Source organism: Callithrix jacchus, chromosome 6, assembly GCF_049354715.1.
Source record: "Callithrix jacchus isolate 240 chromosome 6, calJac240_pri, whole genome shotgun sequence".
NCBI classification, from domain to species: domain Eukaryota; kingdom Metazoa; phylum Chordata; class Mammalia; order Primates; family Cebidae; genus Callithrix; species Callithrix jacchus.
Window position 1 is genome coordinate 21,754,725 of NC_133507.1, and position 16,089 is coordinate 21,770,813.

Genomic DNA, 16,089 nt, shown 5'->3' on the forward strand with positions numbered 1-16,089 from the left:
ATAAAAGGAGATCCAGACAGAATCAGCCAAAACTTTAAAGCACTATCACTTATAGGCCTGAAGAGGCAAGAGGAGGACAAGGTATCAGCACCCAAAGAGAGAGCTGTAGAAGGCCTGATATCACTCTGTTTTCTGTCCTTGATCTTCTGCCAGTGCCTTCTACTGGCTCAATGAACCAGAAGCTCAAAGCCCTGAGAACCCATTGATTCATTCTATTAAAAAATCCCACAGCCCGGGGTGGGGGGGAAGGGGGGGCGGGGCACACAGGGAGTATCTAGATCACATGTCTAAATGTATCTCAGAAAACAATTTAAAATACAAAAAAGAAACAAACCAAAGTGCTTCTGCCTAAATCCTAGGAGAAGAAACAAGTCACTTACAAAGGAATAAAATTTACAGGTGTTCAAAGTTCTTGTAGCAGTAAGTCCCAGAAGATGGTGTAGTACTATCTGTTAAATTTTGAGCAGAAATGTTATAATCAAATATTTCTAAATCGACTCAAAAAGTTTTTCATGTGTAAAGGCAACAGAAAGGTATTCTCAGATGTCCAAGGGGGAGAAAACGTATCCTTCACATTGCTTTTAGAAAAAAAATTCAAAGATTATATTAAAGTCAACTGAAAGAAAAGCCAAAATTAAGAATGAAAAATGAAACAAAATACAGAAAAATAAATTTTAAAAATAAAAAATAAAATTTTTATATATGCATATGTAATTAATTTATAAATTGAAACGTGTTATGACAGGATTTGTGTAATGCTTCAACTTGACCAAAGAACCTCATGCACAATAGAATTATCTGATTTTTTTTTTAATTTTCAGTTGACAGATGCAAAGCTTATAACTTGCAGTGAATGCCAAGAATGAAGTACTCAGACAGTTCCAGCTGAGTGCGGGGGGATAGGGAGTAGCTCTTCCTAGAGAGTTCACCCCAGCATCTGTCCACCAGGTATTTATTGAAGGGTTTGTATTAACTACAGACATCCACTAGATGGTCATCTGAGGTGGGTTACTGAGGCACTGTGACCTTGCACAACATTCAAGCTGCATTCTCAAGAGGCTGTCTTCAGCGTTCCTTATCACACCACACACTCCACTCCCTGTCCTGTTTTCAGTGTCAAGGAGTTTTATTCTCATGCAGAAATAACATACACACAGTGCTTCAGTATTTTTCCATGCCCGGCCTCAAATGTCATGTACCTAAGCTTTAATATGTTGCCGTGCGCCCCCTACAGGCAGACACTAAGAGAAATCATAGTATGCATCCTACCCATAGCCCACTCCTAGAGTGGGAGAGAATGGGAGGCTTAGAATCTCCAGAGACAGACGGTTTGACAAAATTCTTCTTGTTATTTAAGTACAAGGGTCTTTTCTGCCACTGCTGGGCATCAAACTAATCTTATTAAATCATGTCCTATCTGATAGATTCTAGCTGTCCAAGGCAGGGTTTGGTCCTTCCTGCTTCAACTTTTCCCATTCTGTATCTACTCCTTACCCATTGCTACATTCTTCACTCTGTAATACATAACAAATCTCCCATATTTGATTAACTTAAAATAATAACTATGTGGCCTTGCCCCAGCACTTTCTAACAGTGGCTAAAATTCTTACAGGATTGAGACACTGTACAAAGAATCTCTAAATAATCTCCAGGAAAACAGAGTTGCAATCAGGAATCACACAACGACCAATTTCATTGCTAAATAACTTAAGAATTGATTTGCTTAATGTTTTTCCACATTACCAATTGTAGTTCTTTAATTTTTTTAAATTTTCACAACCATATTATGTACTTTAACTAGAAAAGTCTTTAAATTTTGATGGCAGAGATGGTTTCTCTAGTGTATAAAGACTTTCCCCAAACTCATCGAGATGTGTACATTAAATATGTGCAGCTTCTTATGTGTCAGTCATATCTCAATAAAGTAGCATTTTTTTAAAAATCCTTTAAAGATAAATAATTGTAAAATAAAATATGAGAGACATAAAAATAGTTAAATGGCAGCACAAGGAATCAAACCAACAAATCCAAAATGTGGGATATTCTGTAGAACAATTGACCCAGTTTTTGCAACATGACAATTATGGCAAAAGAGAGGGTGGGTGGGTGAATTAGTCAAGTTTTTAACACAATTAAGAGACAACAAACAAATGTATTAACCTTGTTTTCCTCCTAATTTAAACAAGCCTTTTTAAATAAGATATTTCTTAGACAATAAAAGAAATTTTATTGTATACTGGCTACTAGATGATACCAAATTTGTTAGAGATGCATACTAAAATTTATGAGGGCAAAATGGCATAATTACTTGAGTTTCTTTTTGAAAGTAAAATTAAAAGAGGAATAGATGTTTTATGTGGAAAACACTGACAATTAATGATTCTATGTAAAGGATATATGGTGGTTCCTCCAGTTAACCTCTCTCTTTGTGTATGTTTGAATATTTTCATAATTTAAAATTTTAATTAAATTTTAATACTTTTTTTTGAGATGGAATCTCACTCTGTTGCCCAGACTGGAGTGCAATGGCACGATCTCAGCTCACTACAACCTCCACCTCCTAATTCAAGCGATTCTCCTGCCTCAGCCTCCTGAGTAGCTGAGACTATAGACACACACCACCATGCCCAGCTGTTTTTTGTATTTTTAGTAAAGATGGGATTTCCCCATGTTGGCCATGCTGGTCTTGAACTCCTGACCTCATGATTCTCCTACCTTGGCCTCCCAAAGTGCTGGGATTACAGGTGTGGGCCACCGTGCTGGGCCTAAAACATTATTTTTAAAAACTGAGTTGCTAGTATTTGTAATTGTTGAAGAGAAATTAACCACCAGTAGCAAAGGTTAACCACCAGTCATCAAGGTTCATTTTATAGTTATCTAAGACCTTATCTGCTCCTGAGTTCACTTTACTTAAAAAATAAATACATGCCATATGTTTTCATTATATACAAATTACAAAGAAAAATATTCTAAGGCTATTGATAACAATAATAGTTGACATTTACTGGGGGCTTATGTGCCAGGCAGCATGTAAGCATTTTTGAAGAATTAACTCATTTTACCTTCCTACTAGCCCTATGCAGTAGATGTTAAGATCTACTATTCAGTAGATCTATTCAGTAGGAATTTGGTGGGAATTCTAGGCCACGCATTCTGTCCTGTGGGTCTGGAGCCTTAGCTGCCTCAATGCAATGCAGTGTTCAGCTCTGCATCACTCTGCCTTGGGAATATTACAGATTTTATAATATTCTCTCCCTTGTCATGTACTAAAGAAAGCCACCTAGTGAAAAAGTCTTTAAAAGACTTTTACTTTGTCACCAAATGCTATCTACAATCTTTGCAATTCTGAGTATTCAATCCTTGCTCCTAGACATGAGATATGAAACCAAATACCAAGTCTTGTTTAGACAAGCCCAGCTCCAGTGTGTCACAAGACACTCGGGACTTGCAAAAAAGGAAACTTGGAGAATAAACACCATTGGGTGAGGCAGCTATTTTCAGCTTTAATTTGAGACAATTATGCAGGATCATCCCAGCTCCAGAACTAACTCCCCATGGAATCAGCAGAGGCCTTCACTGAGACTGTGTTGCAGTTCAAATTCTCCCTCTGCCAACCCCACAAATGTTAATTCCAAGAGCACTCCCCAGTAAACCTTTGCACGGAAATCTGTCTCAGAGCCTGCTTCCGAGGACACCTGGACTGAAATAGTGGCTACCAGTCAGAGTATCCCCTGTCTTCTTTTTTTGGTAGGGTGTGTGTGTGTGTGATGAAGTTTCACTTTTGTTGCCCAGGCTGGAGGGCAATGGTATGATCTTGGCTCACTGCACCCTCCACCTCCCAGGTTCAAGCAATTCTCCTGCCTCGGCCTCCCGAGTAGCTGGGATTACTAGCATGCGCCACCATGCTCGGCTAATTTTTTATTTTTAGTAGAGACAGGTTTTCACCATGTTGGCCAGACTGGTCTCAAACTCCTGACCTAAGGTGATCCACCTGCTTCAGCCTCCCAAAGTGCTGGGATTACAGGCATGAGCCACCGTACCCAGCCCCCCATCTTCTTCTAAATTTTTCTCAAGATCATAAAAGGTCATAACGACCAAAAGTGGTCTCATGCCCTAATAATGTAAAAAATTACCTCCATTGAACAAATGAGACTACAACTAATATCATGTTTAAAGGTGAAAATCGAATGCTTTCTCCCTGAAATCAAAAACAAAACAAGGATGTTTGCCCTCTTTTCACCATTCTGTTTGCCCTCTATTCACTTCTATTCACCATTATACTGGGTTGACAGTCCGTACAAGAAGGCGAAAAAAGGGAAATAAAAAGGCATGCAAATTGAAAGAAATAGAACTGCCTTTATTTCTACACATATTCTTCTATGCAGAAAATCCTAAGATATCAACAAAAATGCACTAGAACTCAATGTTTAACAAGGTTCTACAATCTGATATCAATATACAAAACTTTTTTTTTCTTGAGACAGAGTCTCGCTCTGTCATCCGGGCTGGAGTGTAGTGGAATGATCACTGCTTCCTGCAGTCTCGATCTCCCAGGCTCCAGCGATCCTCCCACCTCAGCCTCCCCAGTAGCTGGGACTACAGGCACATGCCACCACATCCACCTAATGGTTTTTTTTTTTTTTGAGATGGAGTTTCGCTCCTGTTACCCAGGCTGGAGTGCAATGGCCCGATCTCGGCTCACTGCAACCTCCGCCTCCTGGGTTCGGGCAATTCTCCTGCCTCAGCCTCCCAAGTAGCTGGGATTACAGGCACGCACCACCATGCCCAGCTAATTTTTTGTATTTTTAGTAGAGACGGGGTTTCACCATTTTGACCAGGATGGTCTCGATCTCTTGACCTCATGATCCACCCGTCTTGGCCTCCCAAAGTGCTGGGATTACAGGCTTGAGCCACCGCGCCCGGCCCACCTAATGGTGTTTTAAGTGTTTGTAGAGACAGTGTCTTCCTGTGTTGCCCAGGAAGCTGTGTTGCCAGTTTGAGCTGATCTCAAACTCCTGGGCCCAAGCAATCCCCACCTCGGCCTCCTGAAGTATTTTTATATACTAGCAATGAACAGCTAGAAATCAAATGTTTAAAACCATTTATAATATTATCACCAAACATGAAATATTTAGAGAAATTTTAACAAACTATGTGCAAGACCAGTACACTGAAAACTATAAGTCATGGCTGAAGTAAATTTTAGGAGACCTAGAAAAATGAAGAGTTATATTTTGTTCACATATCAGATGGCTCAATATTATTTACATACATTTCTCCCCAAAACGCTATATAGAAATTCAATCAAAATCCCAGAGGTTTTTAATTGACAAACTGACTGTAAAATATAAATAGAAATGCAAGAGCCGAAACAGTTTTTAAAGGATCAACAAAATTAGAAGATTTACACTATCTAATTTCAAAAAACGTGACCCAAACAACCACAATCCAAATGTCCATTAGTAGATGAACAGAGAGACGAACTGTGATAGATCTACACAATAGACCATAATTCAGCTATGGAAAAAAAGGATCTGGCTAGGAAAGATGGCTAACGTCTACAGTCTGAGCACTTTGGGAGGCTGAGGCAGGTGGATCACTTAAGGTCAGGAGATTGAAACCAGCCTGGCCAACATGGTGAAACGCCGTCTCTACCAAAAATACAAAAATTAGCCAGTCGTGGTAGTGGGTACCTGTAACCCCAGCTTCTTGGGAGGTTGAGACAGGAGAATCGCTTGAACCTGAGGCAGAGGTTGCAGTAAGCCAAGATTTCATCACTACACTCCAGCCTGGGCGATACAGCAAGACTCCATGTCAAAAAAATGAAAAGAAAAAAGAGAAAGAAAATCTCTTTCTGTCACAGAAATACATTTAGAAGCATTTAGGGATGAAATGACATATACCATCAGGGATTTGCTTTAAAATATGAGAGAGAGAAGACTGGGTGCGGTAGCTCATGCCTGTAATCCCAGCACTTTGGAAGGCCGAGGCAGATGGATCACCTGAGGTCAGGAGCTTGAGACCAGGCTGCCAACATGGTGAAATCCCATCTCTAAAAATAATAATAAAATATTAGAGAGAGAGAAAAAACACAAGATAAAAGCTGGTAGAAGATGTAAGTATATAATTATAAAATGTCGGTAGTTGTTGAATTTAGGTTATGAGTATGTGAGGCTCGTTACAATGTTCTCTACTTTTGTGGATGTTGGAAAATTTATAGTTTTAAAATTGGGTGGGGTAATTGGATTCAACTTTTTGTTTTTAAAACGAATGCAATTTGAAGATAACCAAGAAACTGGTTGGCCTTGGTAGCTCTTACCTGTGATCTCAGCATTTTGGGAGGCCAAGAGTGGGACGTTTGAGCCCAGGAGATCGAGACCAACCTGGACAACGTGGTGAAACCCCTGTCTCTACTAAAAATAAAAAAAACAGCCTGGCATGGTGGCATGCACCTGTAGTCCCAGCTACTCAGGAGGCTGAGATGAGAGGGTTGCTTGAGCCCAGGAAGTCAAGGTTACAGTGAATCGTGTTTGCGCCACAGCACTCCAGCCTAGGCAACAGACTGAGACTCTGACTAAAAAAAAAAAGTAAAGGAAAAAGACGAGTGTTTACCTTTCAAAACTAAGTGCTCCTCCACCAATAATATGTTTGTTCTCCTGTATACCTTGTATAGTTCTGTGTTCTTCAACATGCTTTGAAGCTGCTTAAGGCAAAATTTCAAATGCAAACAGGATTAAAAGCTATGGCCAAATTTTGATTATTTTCTCCTGCTGCTGCTTTTTCGGTTGTTCAGACTAATTCAGAAATTTTCTCCAGAAGTCTTCTGGCTGGGCACAGTGGCTCACACTCATCCCAGCACTTTGGCAGATGGCTTGAGCCCAGGAGTATCAGACCAGCCTGGGCAACATTGGGAGACCCCATCTCTACAAAAGTACAAAAATTAGCCAGGGGTGGTGGCACACCTGTAGTCCCAGCCACTCAAGAGGCTGAGGCGCCTGGGAAGCAGAGATTGCAGTAAGCTGGATCGCATGACTGCACTCCAGCCTGCGTGACAGAGTAAGTGCATCTCAAAAAAAAATTAAAATTAAAAATAGGCCAAGTGCAGTGGCTCACACCTGTAATCCAAGCACTTTGGGAGGTCAAGGCAGGCAGATCACCTGAGGTCAGGAGTTCAAGACCAGCCTGGCCAACATGGTGAAACCCCCATCTCTACTAAAAATACAAAAATTAGCTAGGCATGCTGGCAGGTACCTGTAATCCCAACTACTCAGGAGGCTGAGGCAGGAGAATTGCTTGAATGTAAGCCAGGACCATGCCACTGAACTTCAGCCTGGGCAACAAAGCAAGATTCCATCTCAAAAAATAAAAATAAAGTTTTCATTATTTGTTGGGCACATACTAACATTTACTGGGCAGTTCTTATGCTAGACATCAAGTGCTTTACAGAATAAACTCAGTAATCCTTACATCCACCCTGTCAATTGGTATTACCATTATCACCAGGCTGCAGATGGGGAAACAGAGAGGCTGAACACTGCTAATCCTCCTTCTCACAGTTGGGAAGTGGTGGACTTGGGCTTCAAGAATGTGCACACTTGGCCAGGTGCGGTGGCTCTTGCCTGTAATCTCAGCACTTTGGGTGGCCAAGGCCAGAAGATCACTTCAGGTCAGGAGTTCAAGACCAACCTGGCCAACATGGTAAAACCCCATCTCTACCAAAAATACAAAAATTAGCCAGGTGTGGTGGAGGATGCCTGTAGTCTCAGCTACTGGGGAGGTTGAGGTGGCAGAATTGCTTGAACCCAGGAGGTGGAGGTTGCTGTGACCCGAGATCACGCCACTGCACTCCAGCCTGGGTGACAGAATGAGACCCTGTCTCAAAAAGAAAAATATATATACACACTTCCATTCCCATCTGCCTGTCAATAGTTGTTATTTCATAATCAGAAAAAATGTTTTTAAAATCTCTTATCATGTACTGTGTTACCTACAGTTGAAAATAAGAAATGTTGATATTTTAGCATTTTAATACGGCTCCTAGGGTGAAGCGCCTTGCCTAACAATAGAGGTGAAGCATTATTTAAGATTATGGCTTTTGTATTTCTTGGCTTTGTAGGCAAACCTGAGTTCCAGCTACAAGGTACTATCTGCAGTTTGTCCATCTGGAGCTTTGCTTGGTTCTGCAATGAGAGGCTTATAAATAGACACATCAAGTGCCTGATACTCAATCCATGGCAGCTGTTATTAATAAGAAAATCTCATTTGCAAAAGGCTTTTTCTACACAGTTGAATTGGTCCAGTGAAGTAATCCTATTAAAAACAAAAACCTGTCTCAAGAGGCCCAGGAGAAGTATGTTATTTGCATAGATTTGCATATCAATTCATAGCTGGTGAAATTCCTCATTAAGGAGTAGATTTCTCCAAGTTGCTGAAACCCAAGAGGGCACATATTTTGAGCCAATTAATTTTATGATCAGGAAGAGTCTTGCTCTCCCTGCTACCTACCTCTCCCCCCAACAAAAGTAAGACTTCACCCCAAACCCAGGTGTTACCTGGAAATTCTGACTGGAGAGTGGGGGTGCAAAGGCAGGTTGGTCTGCCTGGATATTTATTGATTGGAGAGTCTGAAGGAGGGAGGCAAGAAACACTTAAAGCCAGGAGCCAGCCCCAAGCCAGAGTTTGTATCCCTCTCTGAGAATCAGATGCTGTAAATGAAACCCAGACCAGGGGCTTCTCCAGCACCTTCTCTCCTGTCCAGCATTCTTACCTGAGGTGTATCTCCCTACATCCACATTTCCCTTAGTTCCATTCTTCTTGTCCCCCCGACACATTTCCCTCACCTTTGGTGCTTCCAACAGTAAAGCAGGAATAAAAATAATTAATAATCCTACCTCTGGGATTAAGAAGGAGAGGAGGAGAGGGCTAGTGCATAATGTGGGCTGAATAACCAAGAAATGTTAGCTGTTTGTTTCAGTTGTCTGTTACTTGCATAACAAACTACCCTATAACTTAGTGGCTTAAGACAACAGCGTTGCTTGCTCAAAATTCTGTGAGTCAGAAATTCAGAGTAGGTTCAGATGGGAGGCTTGCTCCATGTGGCATCGGCAGGGGTCATTCAATCAGCAGCATAAGCCAGTGGCTAGGTTAGAATGGAATTTTCAAGAAGGCGTCACTATTCTGGGGTGCCTCTGTGCTTTTCCCTGTGGCCATTCTCTACATGTAGCTAGCTTGGGCTTCCTCACAACATAGTGGTTGCATACTTTTTATCTAGCAGCCAGCTTCTAAAAGGAGGTGTTCGAAAGAGGAAAGCAGAGCTGCCAATCTCCAAGGCCTAGTCTTAGGAATTACAGGGTCACTTTCATTGTGTTCTGTTGGTCAAAACTACTCCGAGCCTAGCACAAATATAAAGGGGGAGGGGATAAACTCCATTTCTTATTTATTTATTTAAAGATGGGGTCTTGCTCTGCTGTCCAGGCTGGAATTCAGTGACACAGTCGTGACTCACTGCAGCCTCAACCTCCCAAGCTCCGGCAATCCTCTCACCTCAGTCTCCTGAGCAGCTAGGACTATAGGCATGGGCCACCATGCCCAGCTAATTTTTCTAATATTTTGTAAAGACAGGGTCACCCTATGTTACCCAGGCTAGTCTCCAACTCATCAACTTAAGCAGTCCTCCTGCCTCAGGCCCACAAAGTGCTAGGATTACAGGTATGAGCCACTGAGCCTAGCCAACTCCATTCTTGACGGGAAAGTGGCAAAGAATGTGCAGCCATCTTTAACCTACCACATTGTTGACCGACAATCTCATTCATTTCATCTGTGGCCTTGAGAATTTTCCCAAGACAAGATCACAGATATTTTTTCAAAACACTGACCCGAACATGTTATCATCTCTCTAATAAAGCCTTCAAGACCTTCATTACCTATAGAAAACAATTCAAGTTCCCTAGGTTGACATTGGAGACCCTTCAAAACTTGTACTCTACCTCTCCAGCCTGACTTCTAACCGGCAAGCACACATGTGCACGTACCTCCTCCCACAAGTTTACAGACACTATCACACAAGCAAAAACACACACACACTCAAACACATACATGCTGTTGACTGCCGACTTCCCAGAAAGACCACCAGAATAACCCATGCATCAAACAAAGCCATGACTTTTTTTTCCAAACTGCTGTCAGAGGCAGCAAATTAATCCTGATCAGGCCATAGGAGTGTCTCAGAGGGGTAGACAAGTGGCAGATACCTATTGGATTTTAGTGTTCTAATTCAAGTGGTTTGGCCGGGCAGCCTGTAATCTTAGCAATTTGGGAGGCCTAGGTGGGTGGATCACCTGAGATCAGGAGTTCAAGACCAGCCTAGCCAACATGGTGAAATCTGGTCTCTACTGAATATACAAAAATTTGCCAGGGGTGGTGCATGTCTATAATCCCAAATCCTCAGGAGGCTGAGGCAGGAGAATCACTTGAACCCGGGAGGAGGAGGTTGCAGTGAGCCGAGATTGTGCCACTGCACTCCAGTCTGGGCAACAGAGCAAGACTCCATCTCAAAAAAAGAAAAATAAGTGATTTAAGGTGGGTCTTTGAATGTGTGGAACTGATTAGGATTGGGCAAAGTTTTTGAGGTTCTAATTTAGGATGGGGGCCACAGTGGGGCAAGAGCAAGAAAGCGAGTTTTGATTAGGATGCAATTGATTGGCAAGTAAACTTTCTGCCCAGGTGAGCATCCAGCTGTCCAGAGAAAGGAGTTACCTGCCCAAGTAAGCAACACCTTGTTTAAACAGGTTTTCAAGAATTTCCAGAGCAAACAGTGAGGTATTTATTGGTTTAGAGTTTTATCTTCTCAGGCAAGAATGTTCTGGAATAAATAGTGGGCATGTTGACACAGGTGGTTTCAGTCTTCAGTCCTGATAACTAAGCCACATGGACCTCAGTCCTTAACACACACAGTCACCTTCATCTTCCCCAGTCTCTGCAGTTTCTTTTTTTTTTTTTTTTTGAGACAGAATCTCACTCTGTCACTCAGCAGGCTGGAGTGCAGTGGCACAATCTCAGCCCTCTGCAACCTCCACTTCCCGGGTTCAAGAGATTCTCGTGCTTCAGCCTCCTGAGTAGCTGGGATTACAGGTGCGTGCCACCACACCCAGCTAATTTTTGTATTTTTAGTACATTTGGAGTTTCACCATGTTGGCCAGGCTGGTCTTGAACTCCTGACCTTAGGGGATCCACCTGCCTCAGCCTCCCAAAGTGCTGGGATTACAGGCATAAGCCCCCACGCCCAGCGTAGTGTCTGCATTTTCATTTTCATATCACACCCTCTGCCCTAACATTTTCATGTCACACCCTCTGCCCTCTAAAAATTTTTGTATTTTTAGAGCACAAATTAAATGTAATGTGTGCTCATTACTGAAAAGTCCAAGAATAGAAAAGGTTAGGGCTGGGTGAGGTGGCTCACACCTGTAATCCTAGCACTTTGGGAGGCTGAGGTAGGTGGATCCCCTGAGGTCAGGAGGTCCAGACCAGCCTGGCCAACATCAAGAAACCCTCTCTCTACTAAAAATACAAAATTAGGGCTGGGCACAGTGGCTCACACCTGTAATCCCAGCACTCTGGGAGGCCGAGTCGGGCGGACCACAAGGTCAGGAGATCGAGATCATCCTCGTCACCATAGTGAAACCTCGTCTCTACTAAAAATACAAAAATTACCTGGGCATGGTGGCACATGCCTGTAGTCCCAGCTACTTGGGAGGCTGAGGCAGGTGAATTGCTTGAACCCAGGAGGCAGAGGTTTCAGTGAGCCAAGATCGCGCCACTGCACTCCAGCCTGGTACCTGGCAACGGAGGGAGGCTCTGTCTCAAAAAAAAAAAATACAAAATTAGCCAAGCATGATGGCACATGCCTGTAATCCCAGCTAATATGGAGGCTGAAATAGGAGACTCACTTGAACCTGGGAGGCTGAGGTTGCAGTGAGCCGAGGTTGCTCCACTGCACACCACCCTAGGCAACAAGAGCAGAACTCCATCTCGAAAAAAACAAAAGAAAAAGAAAGACACCAAGCTGTAATCAGTCTAGCAGTTCCTGTGCTTACTTCCATTTTCTGTATGTCACTTTCCTTTTTTTGTCCATAAATCTTATCGAATCATCTAGTTGCCCTGGAGTCCTCTAAATCTGTCTGGTTCTGAGGGCTGCCCAGAGCATTTTTTTTCTTTCTCACTCAATTAAACTTTGTTAATTTAATTTGTCTCAAGTTTTTCTTCTAATATTTGATGTCAGAAGTGAGGATGTAAAGTAAAATTCCAGTGCACCAGGTGACCAGTTCAGGTACCCACGAATCCAACTGTGTTCACTGCCCTCTTGGTAACTGGAGGGCCATGGGTGGCTTTTCCTTTTTTTTTTTTTTTTTTTGAGACAGAGTCTCTGTTGCCTAGGCTAGAGTGCAGTGGCACAATCTTGGCTCACTGCAACCTCCACCTCCCAGGTTCAAGGGTTTTTCCTGCCTTGGCCTCCTGAGTACCTGAGCCACCATGCTCAGCTAATTTTTGTATATTTAGTAGAGATGGGGTTTCACCATGTTGGCCAGGCTGGTCTTGAAATCCTGATGTCAAGTGATCCACCCGCCAAGGCCTCGCAAAGTGCTGGGATTACAGGTGTGAGCCACTGTACCTGGCTGATGGGTGGCTTTTCTCTTATATTCCAAGTTCCACTAAATTATGCTTTAAGCTAAGTTGATTTGAGCAATATTTAGACTGATCTGAGTTCAAGATCAGATTGAATTTGATAATTAACTGCATTAGATTCAGTTAAAAGACTTAGGCTTTAGATAGTGCTTTTCTGATAACGAGTTCATCTCAATTCAAGTCTGGGACTCTACCTTCTAGAGTTCCAGATAATCTTATGTTTAAAAGCTGGGATTGCAGACATGAGCCACAGCACCCAGCCCCCCCAAAAAAAAAAAATGTTTTTTAACAGCCAGGTGTGGTGGCAAATGCCTGTACTCCCAGCTACTCGGGAGGTTGAGGTGGAAGGATCACCTGAGCCTGAGAGATCGAAGCTGCTATGAGCCATGATTGCACCACTGCACTCCAGCCTGGGCCATGGAGCCAACTTTTTTGCTTCATTACCCTTTTACCCTGAAGATGATGAAAAAAGAGAAGTTAGACAGATGTATTCCTGCTGTAACCACCTTCACTCCATGGCTTAAAACAGAGTTTAAAGCTATTATGAAAGACTTCCCTAGCCTACAGGAAAATCCTCAAAAATTTACTGAAGAATCATCTTGAATTGTAATGAAAAATAAATAAATAAAATTTAAAAATTTGCTGAAGAATGGTCCAGACATGGTGGCTCACACATGTAATCCCAGCACTTTGAGAGGCTGAGTGGGTGGATGACCTGAGGTTGGGAGTTCGAAACCAGCCTGACCAACATGGAGAAACCCCATCTTTACTAAAAATACAAAATTAGCCAGGCATAGTGGTGCACTCCTGTGATCCCAGCTACTCAGGAGGCTGAGGCAGGAGAATTGCTTCAACCTGGGAGGCAGAGGTTGTGGTGAGCTGAGGTCGCATCACTGCACTCCAGCCTGGGTGACAGAGCAAGACCTTATCTCAAAAAAAAAATTACTGAGGAATTTAGAATTCTTTTTGGAGCTTACAATTCATGACTCCCTGACCTTTACGAGTTTATCCACATGATATTGGGGCCTGACGAAGCTTGAAAATGGCTGGCAGCAACTCCATGGGACAGACCTGAGGAGAATATGAAAGAACCCCCAAAACCTCTTCATGAGAAGGGCTAAAAGGAACTAGAAGAATTGCAGAAAACCTTTTAAGTTCAATTCCTAAGATTTTTCCGCACACAGAAAAATTGATTGGTCCATCATACTATCCTGTAGACAAAAACAGGATGAACCAGTTTCAGATGAAAGAACCCGCTTAGAAACATTGTGAAATATTCTGGGCTGAAAGTAGAGCAAGGAGTATTTCCTGCAGGGACTGAAATGGCATTAACCTCTCTTTATAAGTGGACTCCACTCTGAACTTAACAGTTTAATTAAAAAAAAAAAACATAAACCTGGATGGGAAGTTACAGATATGCTTGAATTGGTGGCCTTAACTGAACATTTTGAGATGACTCTAGTGTAAAAAAACAAAAAGCCAAAAGGCTAATAAGCTTATATCTCTCCAATTACAACAGTTACAGGGGCCCAGACCAAAAGGATCTTCTCGTTTTTATTTTAAATCACAAACAAGAGGTCCTAGAACAAGAAATTATTTACTCTGAGGTGTCTGCCTTCATTACAAACCACAGGGGAATGCAACAGGGGGTTACTAAAGTCTTCCTTACTTTGGGGAGACTGGAAAAATGATTGCCCACTTTCATGTCAGTCCACCAGCAAGCTTCCTCCCTTTGGGACCAGTCTGTGATACGGTTTGACTGTGTCCCCACCCAGATCTCATCTTGAATTCCCACGTGTTGTGGGAGGAACCCCGTAGGAGGTAATTGAATAATGGGGGTAAGTCTTTCCCATGCTATTCTTGTAATAGTGAATAAGTCTCACAAGACCTGTTTTTTTTTTGAGACAGAGTCTTGCTCTGTCACCCAGGCTGGAGTGCAATGGCACAATCTTGACTCACTGCAACCTCCACCTCCCAGGTTCAAGCAATTATCCTGCCTCAGCCTCCCAAGTAGCTGGGACTGTAGGTGCATGCCATCACACCCAGCTAATTTTTTTTATTTTTAGTAGAGATGGGGTTTCACCATGTTAGCCAGGATGGTGTTTATCTCCTGACCTTGTGATCCACCCACCTTGGCCTCTCAAAGTAGGGATTACAGGTGTGCGCCACCATGCTCGGTCAATCTAATGGTTTTATAAAGAGGAGTTCTCCTGCACAAGTTCTCTCCTTTTGCCTGCTGCCATCCATGTAAGACATGATTGCTCCCCCTTGCCTTTTGCCATGGTTGTAAGGCCTCCCCAGCCATGCGAAACTGTAAATCCATTAAACCTCTGTTTCTTCCCAGTCTCAGGTATGTCTTTATTAGCAGCATGAAAATGAATTAATAGATCCTGTTTCATCTCCAATGAGTACACAAGATATGTCAGTTCTTGTGATGATAGTCAGCATGAATGAGGCTCCAAGAGAGTCTCCAATTTTGTAAAATGCTTAAGTAAACATGGAGAAACAAGAGTTAAATGAATAAATGAATGAATGAATGAATGAATGAATGAAGAGGCAGAGTATAGTGGCTCACACCTATAGTCCCAGCACTTTGGAAGGCCAAGGTGGGTAGATAGCCTGAGCCCATGAGTTTGAGACTAAACTGTGCAAAATCCCATCTCTACCAAAAAATAGTAATAATAATAATACAAAAATTAGCCAGGCATGGTAGTGTGTGCCTATAGTCCTAGCTGTTGCTGAGGCTAAGGTGGCAGAATCTCTTGTGCCCAGGAGGCACAGATTGTAGTGAGTGGAGATTGTACCCTTGCACTCCAGCCTGGGTGACAGAGCAAGACCCTGTCTCAAATAAATAAGAATTTTCATTTTAATGAAGATTCTGAGCTGGGCACGGTGGCTCATGCCTGTAATCTCAACACTTTGGGAGGCCGAGGCAGACGAATCATAAGGTCAGGAGTTCAAGACCAGCCTGGCCAACATGGTGAAACCCTGTCTCTACTAAAAATACAAGAAATTAGCTGGGCGTAATGGCAGATACCTATCATCCCAGCTACTCAGGAGGCTGAGGCAGGAGAATTACTTGAACCTGGGAGGCAGAGGTTGCAGTGAGCCGAGATCACCACTGCACTTCAGCCCAGGCAGTGGAGTGAGACTCCATCTCAAAAGGAAAAAAAAAAGTATCTAGGCTGGGCAGAGTGGCTTACACCTGTAATCCCAGCACTTTGGGAGGCCGAAGCATGTGAATCATGAGGTCAGGAGTTTGAGACCAGCCTGACCAACACAGTGAAACCCTGTCTCTACTAAAAATACAAAAAATTAGCTGGGTGTAGTGGCGGCTGTCTATAATCTGAGCTACTCAGGAGGCTGAGGCAAGAGAATTGCTTGAACCCAGGAGGCGGAGGTTGCAGT

The 16,089-nt window shown here is 42.7% G+C and overlaps 1 protein-coding gene across 33 annotated transcripts in view; it reads left to right on the top strand.

The window, feature by feature from the left end:
* LOC128932329 (uncharacterized) overlaps positions 1–16,089 on the top strand; it is a 154,297-nt gene that overhangs the window by 13,188 nt on the left and 125,020 nt on the right. For 31 of the 33 annotated variants that reach the window (XR_013518734.1, XR_013518725.1, XR_013518760.1 and 28 more), the window contains one exon: positions 822–948. The gene's annotated coding sequence lies outside the window, so the exon portion shown is untranslated. Of the gene's footprint in view, positions 1–821; positions 949–8,116; positions 11,012–16,089 lie in introns of those variants that run through there. The other 2 variants (XR_013518763.1, XR_008482031.2) reach the window with 1 other exon arrangement.